This window comes from Cavia porcellus, unplaced genomic scaffold (genome assembly GCF_034190915.1).
Source record: "Cavia porcellus strain 051 isolate PalLab524CR breed Dunkin Hartley unplaced genomic scaffold, mCavPor4.1 scaffold_8, whole genome shotgun sequence".
In the NCBI taxonomy this organism is placed as follows: domain Eukaryota; kingdom Metazoa; phylum Chordata; class Mammalia; order Rodentia; family Caviidae; genus Cavia; species Cavia porcellus.
In genome coordinates this window covers 21,971,268-21,988,692 of record NW_026947491.1, presented here as the reverse complement: position 1 = coordinate 21,988,692, position 17,425 = coordinate 21,971,268, and the positions used below count along the sequence as shown (strand labels likewise).

The following is a 17,425-nucleotide window of genomic DNA, read 5'->3' as shown; positions in this document are numbered from 1 at the left end:
CTGATACGCATACATGCCTGCACTTTGTACTTGGCACCAAATGCAAAAATCTTTGTCATCAAAGCCCAAACCTCATTCAGTATGCACTTTTTTGAACACTGTCTTCAAGCAGTCAATAAACTATAGTAATTAGGTGAGCAGTGCTTTTACCTCTGCTCTAAAACATGAATTATATGTACATATAAATACACTACATTAAGAAACTTAAAAATGTGGTTTAAAAGGTACATTTCATGAATATTGGCCTTTATGACATTACTTTGACCTCCCTCATTTCTACTAGAAACATATTATCTAATTATCGGCATTATAAGAGCTTATGTACTTGTTAGTTTATTCATTTATTGCAATGCTCTGGATATAATAAAGGAGTTTTAGTATGGTTGGCAGGACGCCAACAATGATTTTGATTACAGGCAATATTAAATGGTGGTTTATAAATTTTATATAATTTATACATACACTGTAATGACTTTATTGTGTGGAAGTAGCAGGTAATTTTGGAAAATACCATCAGTAAAATGAAGCTCAGAGTAGACAATACAACTGGTGTCTAAGATCTCACACTTCAAATTTTAAGGAATTTATGATAAGCAGATGTCTTAGCCATTTTCCTGTACCTTGGACAACAAACCCATCAAACTCAATGGAAAGAAGTAGGGTTTAGGTTGCCTCAATCTTTCAGTTCCTGTTCTCCTTGTTCCAGGTTTAGAGTGGCATGACAAGGTGGGAATGGAGGAAAAGCAACTCAAACCATGGCAGCCAGAAACAAGATGTGGAACTAGGACAGACAGGAATACACATTTCTAGGCCATGACCCTGTTAAGCCATCTCAAAAGCCTCCACCTGCTAGGAGCACATTCTGATACTGAACTCAACTGTCACTGCATCCACTAAGACAGAGCCCACACAAACCATTCAGTTTTCACACTTAGGAGACATTTAGGGATGTAATAATAAAACTATAATATTCAATGTGATGCTGGGAGAAAAACTGACACAGAACACAGCCCAATCTCACCCACACAGAAACTTCACCCAAGTTGGGTGTCTCCCCTCAACCCTTCTGCCTACTGCAAGCATGGTGAGAGGAGGCACTTCAGGCAGTGACCTGGGAAACTCAGGGCTCTAGCCTCAGTAAAATCACTTCTCTCATACAAGACAGGGTGCTGAGTCCCTGGGAGAAGCCTCAGCCCCATCCTGAGGGTCAGAAAAGACCTAACATGTACCAGAGAGTGTAGATGCAGTGTGGCCCAAATCTTGCCAAAGCTGGTCTGCTCATTTTCCACAAGAGCATATGGATCCAATAGACCCATACTATTGTCTCTGACCATTTGGTCCTGCACAATCACCTGCTTGGGGACTAAGGTCCGCTATTTCCTTCTGTGCAACCGATCAGTAGGAGCCACAGAGTGAGCCAGCATGCTTCAGTTTGGGAGTTGCTCAGTAACACTTCGTGAGCTCTTTTTTTTTTTGTCTTTTTCCTTTTTATCGGTACCAGGGATTGAACTCACGACTGTCTGCTTGCAAGGCAGGCGCTTATGCCGCTGAGCTAAATCTCCAGCCCGCTTCGTGAGCTCTTGACTTAGCTCTCTGTAAAAGAGGATTCTAGTCTTTGTCAGCAGGTCTGAGCTGACCCTTTATTCAACCCAAACTCCTCTTCACTGCTGCAAGGCTGCCCACATTTTGCCCACAACAACAAAGATTAAAACACTATCTGCCTGAGTATAGCCCTGATGACAGACTGAAAACAAAGCTCTTTTACGCTCAGGATACTTCCCATGATACGGACCTACGTAATCCACCGGATCACTGATTAGAAGCAAGATTTGCTTACCTGTTTTTGTTTCTTTTCTGTACTCTATGGGCTCTGTTTGTTGTCAGTGATGATGGGATCCACATCTGTCACTGCATGTTCAGACTGAAGTACACATAGGGACAACAACCTAACCTGATGAAGATTCTAGGTCCATTCAATGGTAGAACTTCTAGGAATAGAAGGAAAGCACGAAGGCTGTTAGAGGGCAGCAAACTGAACGAGACATTTGGCTTCATGGCAGAGACTTTCTTATCTCAATCATAGCATTTACCCTTAAGAGAATAAAAGCATGCCAGTTGACAATTTGGTATTGAAAAAAGAACAAATGACTGTAGTCTCCAAAATTGTGTAAAGTAATCAAGATGAAATTAAAATTTTCCAGTGCCTCAGACAGGCAACTACTTCAACCAAAGTCATTAGGAATTCAGAATTCTAACAACTAATAGCAGGAACGCCAGAATGACAGCTGCAATGCAGCCTGACTCTGCATCACTTCTCTGTAATGAGGCAGGGAATACTTTTTCCATGATATCCTCCTTCTACCCCTGTGTGAATGGTTTTCCATTTTGGCATATTAATTTCCCCAAAGTAATGTTCCTACCTTGAGTCAAGAGTCAGTCAGACTTAGGCTGTCACATTTGTTAGTTGAGAGATGCCTAGGATATTCAGAAAGCTCATGTCTGAGTGTGTCCAAGTGAGGCAAATGTAATTGCAAATACCAGAAAGTATGATATTACATCTTCTGGAGCTTGGTTCCTTCCTCTCAGGGTCTTTACTTGCTGATGAATCTTCATTGAAAGGATGAACAATTGATGCTGGAAGCCTGAAATAACTTGATACCAACACCCAAAAGCAATGGCAAACACCAGGATCACCCACAGAAAAATGGGGATAATCCTTTTATTCCACCGAGGGTACAAGTTTATTGGTTATTAGTGACATACAGGGTGGGCCATCCCTCCTGAGTTTGTGCCTACAAGCCAGTCACCCACAAAAAAACACCAAGCTTTACAAATGGGCTAAGTTGTTCTCATTTACCAATGGGCCGCAGCACAATTCATGTTCACAGACACAGAATAAGGCTTTTTCAATCAAAATATTTCCTTCATATTCTTCATAGGTAATATTTATTTCCTGATTCCATTAAACCCTGTTAGATGAAAAGTATTTTCCAGCAAAATTCCTATGGCTCAAAGTTGTAATCATATTCTCAAAAAGAAAAAACACATAAGAGAGTCACTCTGTGAGACACCTTGCTTTCCTACACTCTGCAGCTTTGTTATACTCAAGAGTAGTTTATGCTGCGCATGCCCTAAGGTCACATGCTCCTGAGTTGTGATTGCATCTTTCAATTTAAGTTACTCATATGAACCTGGGTAACACGGCATGTGGTGATGATTTAGGTCAATACTTGTGACTTTATTGTGACTTTTCTTTATGATCTGTCAAGTGACAGAAGGTAAGAAAACATACAAAGAATATTGAATTACTAGATTACAGCCTAGAGACTGTGACCTATAAACTTCTAAGATGCTTGAGATCTCTCTAGAGAAAATCCTGTTTTATATCCTAATAATATGCTCAGAGGACAGTATAACTGACATGCACAAAGACAAAGAAATGTTTAAAAGGTGAAATGTTAAAACCACTTTATTGTGTAGCTATTCAGATCTTCCCACTTGACCTGTGTAAGGGGAAAAAGAGAATTGACAATGACAACTCTTAAACACAAAGAGTTCATTAAATTTGTAATAAACAGAGACTTTATCAAAAATCCTTAAACAATGTTTTACCCAAAACTTTCAAGTTGCTTAATCCTGATAGACACAAATATTTTGAGATTTCCAGACAGAAAAACTGAGATCTACACTTTTCTTCAACTGTACATTCAAATATGCAAAAAAATTGAGTCCTATGATTCATTCACAATTAGAATAAAAAAAATTAGAATTAGAATAAAAGCAATTAGAATAAAAAAAAACAAGGGGGTAGATTGTAAGAATGTCTCTTTGGCCATGCTGGGTAAGTAGTGATACAGGAACACATATCTGACAAGTCTAATATCTAAATGAATTCTAGTGGAGCTGCATAAGCACACCTGTGATCTCAGACTGTAACTTGAGATGTCAGAATTCAGTGATACTATTAGAGCTGTTGTTCCTGTCTCCAAAGCTCAAGAACTTATTGTAGGCACAGAAAGAAACTACAGTACACATTTGCTGGAAATGTTAGGAGTAAAATCAGTGCTATTCATCTCTCCTTGTGTGTGTGTGACAATTCGTACTGTCTATGCTTAATTCCACGTTAGTCCCAAATCTGGCAACTCACCAGAGTTCAGGCTGAGCACACCACCACTCTACAAATTTCTGGGTCTCCCCCAAAATCTGTGTCCTTCAGAGCAGCTTGGACAAACTGTATACAATGAGACATCTGGTCATGAAGTTGTTCTTTTTTTTTTTTTTTTTTTTTAATTTAAGAGGAAAAAGAGAAAAACACAAAACAAACCAAAGCGGCGTAAGGGTACACGCAATACAGAACTACAAAACAAAACAAAACAAAAAAACATAACAGTAAGAAATTACCTGCTAGTAGATTACACACTATCTTCTTGAAAATAGTTCCTCAAATCACAGTATCAAAGGACACAAGGTGGACATTCAAACAGGGAGACTGCAAACAGCTGTGTTCAATGTTCCAAAAACATTGATAAAGTCAGCTATTTAACACCCCCAAACACACTTGCTGTTATATCCGTTAGAGCTCTTTTTCTTTCGTTTTTTTTTCCCTCTCTTTTTTACAACAAAATTTACACATCTTGGATTTTATTACTCCTTAGTGCTTATTACTTTCTTTGGGGGGGGGGGAAGAATACAGTCAAATATGGCAAAACAAAGCTGTCAGTCAATACCAAGGATAGACATAGCACATGGTGTAGAACAGAGTACAAGTTTATCAACAATGGTTATCAACGTTGTCCCTTGTTTCCTTAAAAAGAATTGTCTATCTTGTTAGATATTATAAAGTTGGACAAAACAGTAGAGAACAAGACCAATAAAACTTAGGCATTGTAAACATTACAGGACTTCCAAAGAAGACAATAGTCAAACCAGAATGGTTATCTTAGTGAATCTTATTGTCTTCAAAGTAGTTGCCTATGTCTTCAAACTTGATACTATCATATAGAATGGAACAGAGTCTAATCAGTCAAAACAAGATCGTGGGAGTACTACAGGACTTCAAAACAAGTTAATAGGAAATCAAAAAGAGTTACTATTTATATATCCTAATTTTTTGAATTTTTTCTTTAATTAAGACAAACATAAGAAATGACTAAATAATTTCTTTTTGAAACAATAAGGGGGAGATTGAGATAAAACAGGACATAACAATATAACAATAGAGGTCACAGCATGACTGTTTCAACAACCTAGTACTTCACCACCTTATAACCTGACTTAATAGTAGTTACCATAGTGTCTTTTTCCTTGAAATATTTGGATAAAACTTCATATACTCTAGCTTCAAATATTTTCATATCAAGAAGCCCAGAATAAAGCCTCTCTAATTAATGAGTGAAAACTTTATAAGGCTTCAAGGCCACCTAATGGGGAATCATGATTACCACATATTTTTATATATTTGAATCATTATTTACATTAGGGAAACTATTTGGTATTCACACATGCGAGATTGATTTATTTCACTTATGAGTATGGTCTCAAGCTGCGCCCATTTATTGATAAATATCTCAATGTGATCCTTCTTTATAGCTGAATAATACTCCATTGTATAGAAATACCACAACTTTTTTATCCATTCCTCAGTTGATGGGCACTTGGGTTGTTTCCAAGATCTGGCGATTACAAATTGTGCTGCTATAAACATAGATGCACATATATCACTGTGGTATGATGCTTTCAGTTCTTCTGGGAATATGCCTAGAAGTGGAATAGCTGGAATAAATGGGATTTCCAGTCCCAACTTTTTGAGAAATCTCCAGACAGATCTCCACAAAGGCTGTACCAGTCTACAATCCCACCAGCAGTGCAGGAGAGTTCCTTTTTCCCCACAGCCTCTCCAGCATTTGTTGTCGGTTTTCTTGATCCTGGCCATTCTTTCAGGAGTGAGATGGTATCTCAGTGTGGTTTTAATTTGCATTTCTCTAATGACCAATGATGATGAGCATTTTTTCATGTATTTATTTGCCATTTGCATTTCTTCATCTGAGAATTGCGTATTCATCTCAGATGCCCATTTTTGGATTGGATCTTTGAATTTTGGAGGTCTGAGTTTTTTAAAATTCTTTATATGTTTTAGACAAGAGTCCCTTGTCTGAGAGAGAGTTCACTAAAATCTTTTCCCAGTTTGTGGGTTTTCTTTTCACTATGCTGGAGATTTCTTTTGACATGGAAAAACTTTTTAATAAGAAGTGGTCCCAGTTATTGATTCTGGGAAGTATTTCCCGTGCGGTTTGAGTCCTGTTCATGAATTTTCTACCTACTCCTATGTCTCCAAGGTTTCTACCTAACTTGTCTTCCAATAGATTTAGTGTTTCTGTTTTAATATTCAGATCTTTGACCCATTTAGATTTTAATTTACTACATGGTGATAGACATGGGTCTAGCTTTAGTTTTCGGCAAATGGAGAGCCAGTTTTTCCAGCACCATTTATTAAAGAGACTGTCGTTCTTCCAGTGAACCTGCTTGGCTCCTTTATCAAAGATAAGGTGGTTGAGTGTGTTTGTAGTTGTGGTTGTATCTTCTAATCTATTCCATTGATCTTCAGCTCTGTTTTGATTCCAATACCATGTTGATTTTACTACTGTTGCTTTGTAGTATAATTTCAAGTCAGGGATTGTGATGCCTCCTGCTTTGTCTTTGCTGCTTAGAATTGCCTTTGCGATTCTAGGTCTCTTCTGGTTCCAGATGAAATTTAGGAGTGATTTCTCTAGATCTATAAGGTATGTTGATGGTATTTCTATTGGGATTGCATTGAATCTGTATAAGAGTTTTGGGAGAATGGCCATCTTCACAATGTTTGTTCTTCCTATCCATGAGCAAGGGATGTCTTTCCATTTTCTGAGATCATCTTCAATTTCCTTTTTCAGTGTATTATAATTTTCACTGTATAAGTCTTTCACTTCTTTCGTAAGAGTAATTCCTAAATATTTCATTTTTTTGCTTGCTAATGTGAATAGTCCAGTTTCTCTTATTTCCCTCTCTGTAATTTTGTTGTTCGTGTATAGGAATGCTATTGATTTCTGAGTATTGATTTTGTATCCAGCCACATTACTGAATTTATTTATTGTATCTAAGAATATTTCAATGGAGTTTAGGGGGTCTTCTATGTAGAGTATCATGTCATCTGCAAACAATGATAATTTAACTTCTTCTTTTCCTATCTTTACCCCTTTTATTTCTCTTTCTTGCCTAATTGCTCTGGCTAGTACTTCCAGTACTATATTAAATAGGAGTGGTGATAAAGGACATCCTTGTCTTGTACCCAATTTTAAAGTAAAGGCTTTCAATTTTTGGCCATTTAGTATGATGCTGGCTGTTGGTTTGTCATAAATGGCCTTTATTATATTGAGGTAAAGACCATTTATTCCAATTTTCTGTAAAGTTCTTATCATGAATAAGTGTTGGACCTTATCGAAGGCTTTTTCTGCATCTATAGAGATGATCATGTGATTCTTATTTTTGGCTTTATTGATATGGTGGATTACATTTATTGATTTGCGTATGTTGAACCATCCTTGCATTCCTGGGATGAATCCCACTTGGTCATGGTGTATAATCTTCTTGATGATTTGCTGGATCCTATTTGCCAATATTTTATTGAGGATTTTTGCATCTGTGTTCATTAGGGAGATCGGTCTATAGTTCTCTTTTATAGTTGGGTCTTTCTCAGGTTTTGGTACTAGAGTAATATTTGCTTCCAGGAATGACTTAGGAAGGATTGCTTCCCTTTCAATTTCATTGACTAGTTTGAGGAGTGTCGGCATTAGGTCTTCTTTATATTTCTTGTAGAATTCTGCATTGAATCCATCTGGGCCTGGGCTCTTCTTGGTGGGCAAGGACCCAATTACATTCTCAATTTCATTAGCAGAGATTGGGTTATTCAACAGTTTTATATCCTCTTGATCTAGCTTTGGTACTTCATATGCTTCTAAGAATCTGTCTATTTCTTCTGTGTTATCAAACTTTTGAGAGTAGAGGTTTTCGAAATAGGTGTTGATGATCCTCTGTATTTCTATTGGGTCTGTAGTGATTTCTCCTTTTTCATTTCTTATTGCATGAATTTGAGCTTTTTCTTTCCTTTTTTTAATAAGGTTGGCTAGGGGCTTATCGATTTTATTTATTCTTTCAAAGAACCAACTCTTTGATTCGTTGATTCTTTGGATTGTTTTCTTAGTCTCTATTGCATTGATTTCTGCTCTGATTTTTATAATTTCCTCTCTTCTTTTGGCTTTGGGCTTGACTTGCTCTTCTTTTTCTAGCTGTTTGAGGTGTAGCATCAAGTTATTTATTTGTATTCGTTCTGTTTTCCTGATGTGGGAACTCAGTGCAATAAATTTTCCTCTCAGAACGGCTTTCATTGCATCCCACAGATTCCGGTAAGTTGTATCTGCATTTTCATTTTCTTTTAGGTATTGTTTAATTTCTTCTGTGACCCACTGATTACTCAAGAGTGTGTTATTTAGTTTCCATGTGTTTGCGGAATTTTTGCAGTATCCTTTGTCATTAATTTCTAATTTCAGAGCGCTATGATCCGATAATATGCAAGGGATGATTTCAACTCTTTTGCATTTGCTTAAATATGTTCTGTGAGCTAATATATGGTCTATTTTAGAGAATGATCCATGTACTGCTGAGAAGAATGTGTATTCTGATGTTGTTGGGTGGAACATTCTGTGTATGTCTATCAAACCCATTTGTTCACAGGTGTGATTCAGTTCTGTTATTTCTTTGCTCATTTTCTGTCTGGTTGATCTGTCCCTTGGTGTCAGTGGTGTATTAAGGTCTCCTGTTACAATGGTGTTACTGATAATTTGACTTTTCATTTCTGTTAATAATTGTTTTATATAACTGGGTGCTCTGGAGTTTGGTGCGTATATATTTAAGATAGTTATCTCTTCCTCTTGGAGTTTTCCCCTTACGAGTATGTAGTGACCTTCTTTGTCCTTTATGGTCATTGTTGGTTTAAAGTTCACGTTGTCTGCAAACAAAATGGCTACTCCTGCCTTTTTTTGGATTCCTGCTGCATGAAGAATTGTTTTCCATCCTTTGACTTTCAGTCTGTGAGTATCTTTCTGGGTTAGATGGGTTTCCTGTAAACAGCATATGGTTGGATTTTGTTTCTTGATCCATTCTGCTAGTCTGTTTCTTTTGATTGGTGCATTGAGACCATTTACATTAATGGTTATTACTGTTAAATGCTGGTTAATTGTAGGAATGTTATCTCTCTGCTGTTGCATCTTTATCTTTCTGTTCTGTTTAATTGTTTGCTTTGCTTAGTGGTTTTTTCCTTTGTGTATCTAAACTGTCTTTCAATATTTTTTGCAGGGTTGGTTTGGTGTTCATGAAGTTCTTCTGCTTTTCTTTGTCATGGAAGTATCGTATTGCACCATCTATTTTGAATGATAGTTTTGCAGGATATATCAGTCTTGGTTGGAAATCATTTTGCTTTAGGATCTGGAATACTTCAGTCCATGCTCTTCTTGACTTTATCGTTTGTGATGAGAAGTCTGCTGTGATTCTGATAGGTTTTCCTTTATAAGTGATTTGTCTTTTCTCTCTGACAGCTTTTAATAATCTATTCTTGTGTTGGATTTCTGGGATGGTGATTATTATATGTCTGGGTGTAGTTTTATTTTGGTTATGACTGTTTGGAGTTCTATATGCTTCACTGATCCTGATGTCAGTTTCTGATCTCATGCTTGGGAAATTTTCAGCTATTACTTCTCTAAATATCCTCCTGACATCCTTCATGTTGTCTCCCTCTCTTTCATTAATCCCTATCATTCTTATGTTATTCTTCTTTGCATCGTCTTGCAGTTATTGAATTGTTGTTTCCTGGTTCCTTGTTATTTTCAAAAGATCTTTCCTTTCCTGTTCACTAGCTGCAATCCTGTCTTCAAGGTCTGAAATTCTATCTTCACTTTCATTAAGGCGGTTTTTACAACTTTCAGTTGAGTTTTTTATTTCCTGTATATCTCTGTGCATCTGCATTATGTATTCTGTTTGTTTCTTATATTGCTCGTCTAGGGATTCTATCTTTTTGTTTAGTTCCTCCAATTTTTTATCTGTGTTTTCTTTAGATATATTTAGAATCTCTTTCTTTTCTTTTATCATTTCTTCTTTTATCTGGGAGATTATTTCGAGTTTGAATTTCTTTAAAGCTTGCTGGAGTTGCTTGTCAATTTCAGTGGCTATTGTGTCCGATATATGAGGTGGATGGGATATATTTTCTTCTATATACATCGCTCCTAGGGTTTCTTGAGATGGGCTGGAGGTTTGAGGTTGTAATTTGATCTTTTGTTTTGTCATTTTCCTATATTTCTGTGTTTCAAGTGTTATTTGAAAGCTTCCTCAGGATCTGTTGAAAATCCCCTTCTATGTTTGGAGCTACTGAGACTCTGGCGCTGTGCTACCCCAAGCCATTAGGCCTACAGAACCAGTGGCCCTCCTCTGCCTGCTCAGAACTCCGCAGTTCCAGACAAGCTGGGCCTCAGGGACACTGTGCGCCCACCTACCCCTTGGAAGCTCCACAGTTCTTCAATCGCAGCCGGGTTAGGGTACTCACCACAGGCCGCAGTGCTTCAGGAACCTGTGGACCCTCCCCGGTTGCAGAGATATCCACAGTCCTCCAGACACATGGAGAGGCCGATGCAGGCACCCCAAATCTGCCCAGCTCCTCCTCTGCAGACCAATGGCCAGGCGCGGCAGCTAAACAGGCTGGGCTAGGCTGGTAGTGTGGGCCAGCCCACCTATCGGGAGCTCAGCAGGTCTCCAAATGAAGCCGGAATGGGGAGGCTGATGTGGAAGCCTCAAACCCACCTCTCCCCTTCACTGCACCTGGAAGCCTGAGGGAACTCCAGCAGTCTGGATGCAGATATCCAGAGTCCTCCAGACACGCAGAGAGGCTGGTGAGGGCACCCCAGATCTGCCCAGCTCCTCCTCTGCAGGCCTATGGCCAGGCGCAGCAGCTAAACAGGCTGGGCTAGGCTGGTAGTGTGGGCCAGCCCACCTATGGGGAGCTCAGCAGGTCTCCAAGTGAAGCCGGGAATGGGGAGGCTGATGTGGAAGCCTCAAACCCACCTCTCCCCTTCACTGCACCTGGAAGCCTGAGGGAACTCCAGCAGTCTGGGTGCAGATATCCAGAGTCCTCCAGACACGCAGAGAGGCCGGTGAGGGCACCCCAGATCTGCCCAGCTCCTCCTCTGCAGACCTATGGCCAGGCGCGGCAGCTAAACAGGCTGGGCTAGGCTGGTAGTGTGGGCCAGTCCACCTATGGGGAGCTCAGCAGGTCTCCAAATGAAGCCGGGAATGGGGAGGCTGATGTGGAAGCCTCAAACCCACCTCTCCCCTTCACTGCACCTGGAAGCCTGAGGGAACTCCAGCAGTCTAGGCGCAGATATCCAGAGTCCTCCAGACACACAGAGAGGCCAGTGAGGGCACCCCAGATCTGCCCAGCTCCTCCTCTGCAGACCTATGGCCAGGCGCGGCAGCTAAACAGGCTGGGCTAGGCTGGTAGTGTGGGCCAGCCCACCTATGGGGAGCTCAGCAGGTCCCCAAATGAAGCCGGGAATGGGGAGGCTGATGTGGAAGCCTCAAACCCACCTCTCTCCTTCACTGCACCTGGAAGCCTGAGGGAACTCCAGCAGTCTGGGCGCAGATATCCAGAGTCCTCCAGACACGCAGAGAGGCCAGTGAGGGCACCCCAGATCTGCCCAGCTCCTCCTCTGCAGACCTATGGCCAGGTGTGGCAGCTAAACAGGCTGGGCTAGGCTGGTCCATGAAGTTGTTCTTAACCACACTGCTGTACACATCTGCTAAATTTTTCACAATGTGTATGTCAACTGACAGGAACTTTATCAAGTACCAATGACACTTGTAGGTACAGAACCAAATGAGTAGGGCTGGGGATTTAGCTCAGCGGCATAAGTGCCTGTCTTGCAAGCACGCAGTCGTGAGTTTGATCCCCAATACCACCAAAACAAACAAACAAAAAAACCAAATGAGTTCTAAGGATTACCTGCAAGATTATCTACATGTTCAGAAGAGCACATTATCCAAAAGAATAAATTACCTCTGAAAGAGTTGACACTGTAATATTACACCAATTCCATCTGAATATATTTAAAACATTTGGTCTTCATATTGCAATTTGTTGTCTTCTAAGCTCTGGAGGCTTCTCATTGCAGTCTTTATTTCTTCAAACTTCGTAAGCCAGCCCATGAAGACATGGCTCTTTGCACATACTGCTGTTGGTGAGTGCACCAGAATTCATTCTTCTTGACCAGCAATAAGCAATGGGCACAGACTGCCAATGAGCACATATGATAAATAAAGGAGCTACAGTATCCCTGTAGAGTGGACAGCACATTACAGGAACCCAGTTCTGTATCTGAGGACACATGTGTGTCTTTTGTCCCATTTTAGCTGTGTGAAATGAGAATGTTTATTGTATTTCTCTATCGGATGATTCACCAAGAGTAACAATTGAAACACAAGTGGAGCTCATGAGGTCATTACGAAGCATTATGAATCTAGTGCACAATATGTCCTGCATATAAGAACTGCATTCTTTCTAAGTATAGGACAATAGACTATAGATACAGGCTTGGAACTTAAACTGCTTGCAAGAGGTATAATTCCACTGTTGAAAGGCAGATGATAATAAGGTTTAAAACAGTAAGAAGAACTATCATAATCAGCATAAATTAACGGTGGAAATGGAAATCTTTTCCTTTAAAATTTGTATGTGCTTGGTGTCTTGTGTTTTTGACCAAAGTGGAACAGTGCATTATTAAGAAAAGAGAACAAAACAAAGAAAAAAAAAAAACCACAGAGAAGCTTCCCCCTTTCCAATTAGTGTTCTAATTTGGTTGCTCAGTATAAACGATTAATAAACATTCAAAACAAGAAACATCCTGACAAGTGTCATGTTCAACAGAGGACGATATGAAGAGTTCAAGGAATCAAAGTACAGATGCAACTTGCTTTGACAAAAAAAAAAAAAAAAAAAAAAAAAAGGGAAAAGGTACTCATCAACCCAAAGGTAACTGGAAATAAAATGTACTAAAAAGGTATAGAATATAAGCAAACACAATGGCTAAGACTTGGATCTTTTAAACCTGGTCAATCCCTATGTCTTGAAGTTCATTTGGAGAATTTTATGTAACAGAAAGTAAAATTGATACTAAAACACTAAATATCTCAAGTGTATTATTTAATAAGAGTACACTACAAATAACTGGTTGTTCACACTCAGTGTTCTATTTCTGATAGAGCAGGGACTCATTTCTGCTACCTACCACCATGAGGAAGCATTATACCCTATACCACTAGTGTGAACAATGAGTACACAGCAAAATTAAAAGATTGGCACTTGTTATTTTTCATTTGCCCTTCACTACTCGAGACTTCACTCAGGGTTTCCCACACTTTGAACAAGGTACTTTAGAGTTGAGGCACACCCCAAAACATTTCATATTGAAAAATGGTCTTGCTCAGTTATCCAGCTCGGTGAGTTCACACTCTTGTCTAAGTTTCCCAAGCAGCTGGGATTAAAGGTGTGCACTACCCGGTCTCCTGATATTTACTTTACCCAAGCACTGAAATCTAGCTAAATCATGGTGATTTCAGAACACCAGTCTTAAACTAGCAAGGTGATACATGTCTGTGCTGTCATCAGAAAAGGAGGGGTAAATTATTAAAATGTCTCGCAAAACTTGGCAACTTAATAAGATCTAGACTCAAAAAGTTAAATAAAACAAAACAAAACACCAACACACACACACACACACAAAGAGAAGAAGAAGAAGGAAGAGGAGGAAGAGGAGAAGGAGAAGAAGAAACAATAACAACAACTTGGGGAATGTAGCTCAGGGTAAAATTCCTGAGTTCATTCTCTGTACAATGAAAAAGCTCAAACACACACTGAAAGCTTTTGTGTCCATGAGAAATCCCTTCCCATTCAGCATCAGTGATGATGTCTACCCTATTTTTAAACCTATGACAAGACTAGTTTGCTAACTCCTAACTTTGCCTCAAAAATGATTAGGTGAGTTGACCAGTAACCACAGAAGAAACATTTACCTGTTTCTAAAATCTCCTCCTTTTTTAAGGCCTCCAACCTTTGACCTAATTATAGAACAAGCCAGCAGAAAATGTTTCATTTATTATCAGACTGAGAACAATCTGACTTTGGGAGAAATTTACTGTGGTAAACATGCTCATTTTTGCTGCCTATCCAAATCTCCACTCTCCCATTTCGGTTTCATACAAATTTGCTCTTGCCTGTTCCAAAAACTCTTTCATCCCATTAATTCAAGTGCCAACAGACAACTATGCCAATTTACCCCTACTTTAGTAATTGTGTGTGTGTGGTGTGTGTGTTTTTGAGACAAGGTTTCACTACTCAGCTCAGGCTGGCCTTGAAGCCATTCTGTAGCCCAGGCTAGCCTGGAACTCAAAGATCCTCATATCTCAGCCTCCAAAGTGATGGAATTACAGGCATGGGCTACACTCGACCAAGTTACTTCTTTTATATAAAAATCTCACTCGGTGTTTCAATTTTTAAACGTGTCTAGAAACAGCCCTCAGTCTATGAAGCAACTGTGTCAGAGATGATTCCTCTTTCCCTTTCCTATCATACCAAAGTCACATTTGCTCATTCCGCCTCAGTTCAAAGCATTTCTCGTGGTGGATTTAAGAGGCAGCCCCTTCTGAAAGTTCTTAGCAGAAACACTTGCCATTCCCTTGGAAGGAGATTAACATCTTTCTCTTCATGCTAAACTCTATAGAAAGTCTCATTTAAATAGTATACGTGTAAAAAACTTGTTTTATTAACATATACATAAGGCATCCAGCAAGAGAAGGACCTGAGAATACAACTGGGAAATTAGCCATTTGGCAAAGAGTTAAAATGAGAATAGAAAGTTGAACCAACAATGAACTTGCTGCCTAACAAGGAATGCAGATCCTCTCTACTTAAAGGAGTTGCAACCATGCCTTACTAAGCTCCTGAGTTTCCAGGAACTAAAAATGCAAATTAACTAGTGTTTCCCTAAAACCTGTTTCTTTTCACAGTGCATGCTGAGGAAATGTGTCATATTGCCCGAGTTTACAGCTGTTGTTTTAAATCCAGAGAGACATGTGTGACAGGTTCCCCCCCCCACTAAACAACTGAAAATGTATTTATAATGCTATACTTATCGATAGGTACCTCTAGATAGCATGGCTAAAGGGTCATTCACTCAAGAAAATTTCGAAAATCAAGGAGCTTCCTACTTATTTCCAATAAAATCTCTCCTAACATCTTTTTCTTTTTGTTCAAGACATCGTTCTAGAACGTTGTTAGACTAAAAGCTCTGTTCACGCAATAATCACAATTGCATACAGAGGTCCCATGTAAAACTTTACAGTGATGATTTTTTCATTGCTGAGTATGAAACTCCTTGTCTTCCCAAAGCGGCGGCTTTTTGCAGAGTGGTGGAGACACAGCGGTGTCCAGGACAGACCAATAAGGTATTGGCCGCGTGTGGCGGTGCACGCCTGTCATCACAGCAGTTGAAAGGCTGAGGCAGAAAGACTGATGCGAGTTCAAGGCTAGTTTGGGTAACATAGCGAGTTCAGAACCAGCCTCAACTACATAGCGAGCCACTGTTTAAAAAAAAACTGATAAATAAACAAACTGCACTGTCACAGTACACTGCCTTATGCTGGAGACTCAGAACTCTCCCTGCCTGAGCACACGTTACACAAGACCACGCAGCCCCAAAGACGAGGAAGACCTCGTGTCGGAGTTCACAGGGAGGCTGCAGGTTGTTACAGCTCTTTCTGACACTTCCATCCGGAACACACATCCCATCCCAGCCCGAACTCCCGTCCCACAGTCACCATTGCGTGGCTTGAGGGTCTCCCAGGATCCTTCGTGTGCACGCTACCGCCAGGACAAATTAGAGAAGGCAGTTCAGAAAGACAAAAATAAACTAAAATAGAAAAGGCGGTCTAGACAACTGGGGTCTCTCAGCAATGAACTCACAGAACTCACTGCAGCGCCATGACACAGGAAGTGCCCGCCCCCTAGGCTCACCTGATTGGGTACTTCGCACAGCCCGCCTCATAGCTCGTAGCCTAGGAAACTCAGGACCAGTCGTTTTCCTTAGATTTCTCTGTCACCTTGTGTGAGGAATGCTTGCCTTTAAGGGCTTTGCTCCTGGCTTTTCAGAGCGCCCTGGTTTGCGTAATGGATTCAGTGGACTCTTGGAAAATGGGTCATAAATGTTCTCAGAAGGTTCTAAGGTCAATGTCCTGTGGAAGAATCCCACCCCTGATGACCAATAATATGAAGGCGGGCCCCGATAAAATGGAACAGAGGGAGGCCCTGCTGTTATTAATGAGGCAGTCAATTTCATTGGCAAGACTTCCACACTGTCTCTCTCTCTCTCTCTCTCTCTCTCTTTTTTTTTTTTTGTCTTTTTCATTTTTATCGGTACCAGGGATCGAACTCACGACCGCCTGCTTGCAAGGCAGGTGCTTATGCCGCTGAGCTAAATCTCTAGCCCCCCACACTGTCTCTCAATCTACTCATTTTCATCCAGGAAAATGTATATGTGGCCCTGGAGAGGAGTACAAACATCGCGTAAAGAAATTAGAGTAGCATGATAGCAATACACTGCAAGAGTAGAAATGAAAGAGCAGCAAGCATTCCAGCTTCCTCAGACAACATTCACAGTTATCCATGTTTGTAAAAAATATTTCAGTTCTGTAGATAAACCTAATTCCCAGCATGAAGGTCAGCAAGATTGGAGAAACAGCCCCACATTTGATCCATCTGGTCACTTCCTGGTGCTGAGACTGGGTTCAAAAAGAATTTTTAACTGTAAGCTCCCCATTCTGTGTCGTGGGGCATGAGGTTGAAATTCTCTACCTTTTAACAGTAGTATACATGGGGTCAGGATACAGTTGTGTGACTAGCTTATTTTGCTTGACAGATACATGATATATCAGTAAAGCACACTTCTTGAGGGTCTGGCTAAGGCATGATAGTGTGATCTAAGGGACCAAATCTAGACTCTGGACCCTTCTTCTCTGTCTGTTTCCCTACTCTCTGGATCCTGGGTCTCTGAAAGTCAGTATCTTTGTCCTTTATGTCTATTTACTGTGATGTTTCAGGAGTAGAAGAGATTGTCATCTCAAAAAAAATATTGTCTCACAAATAATGGGACAATATAAAAATTTTCATTTTCTTGTTCATCGTCTTCTTCTTCTTCTTTTTTTGTACCAGAAATGAAATTTAGGACATGATTGCCAGGGTGGTGCTGCATTGCTGAGCTGTATCCCTGGCATCTTCATTTGCTTTTTTTTTTTTTTTTTT

At 39.9% G+C, this 17,425-nt stretch overlaps 1 protein-coding gene across 1 annotated transcript in view; it reads right to left on the bottom strand.

The window, feature by feature from the left end:
• The window catches only part of LOC100724181 (putative zinc finger protein 833), a 33,426-nt gene extending 17,320 nt beyond the window's left edge, over positions 1 to 16,106 (bottom strand). Inside the window, exons 1-2 of the mRNA XM_063254153.1 lie at positions 15,946 to 16,106; positions 1,838 to 1,988 (exon numbers count right to left, since the gene is read on the bottom strand). The gene's annotated coding sequence lies outside the window, so the exon portion shown is untranslated. The remainder of the gene's footprint in view (positions 1 to 1,837; positions 1,989 to 15,945) is intronic.
• Positions 16,107 to 17,425: the final 1,319 nt, after the last annotated feature.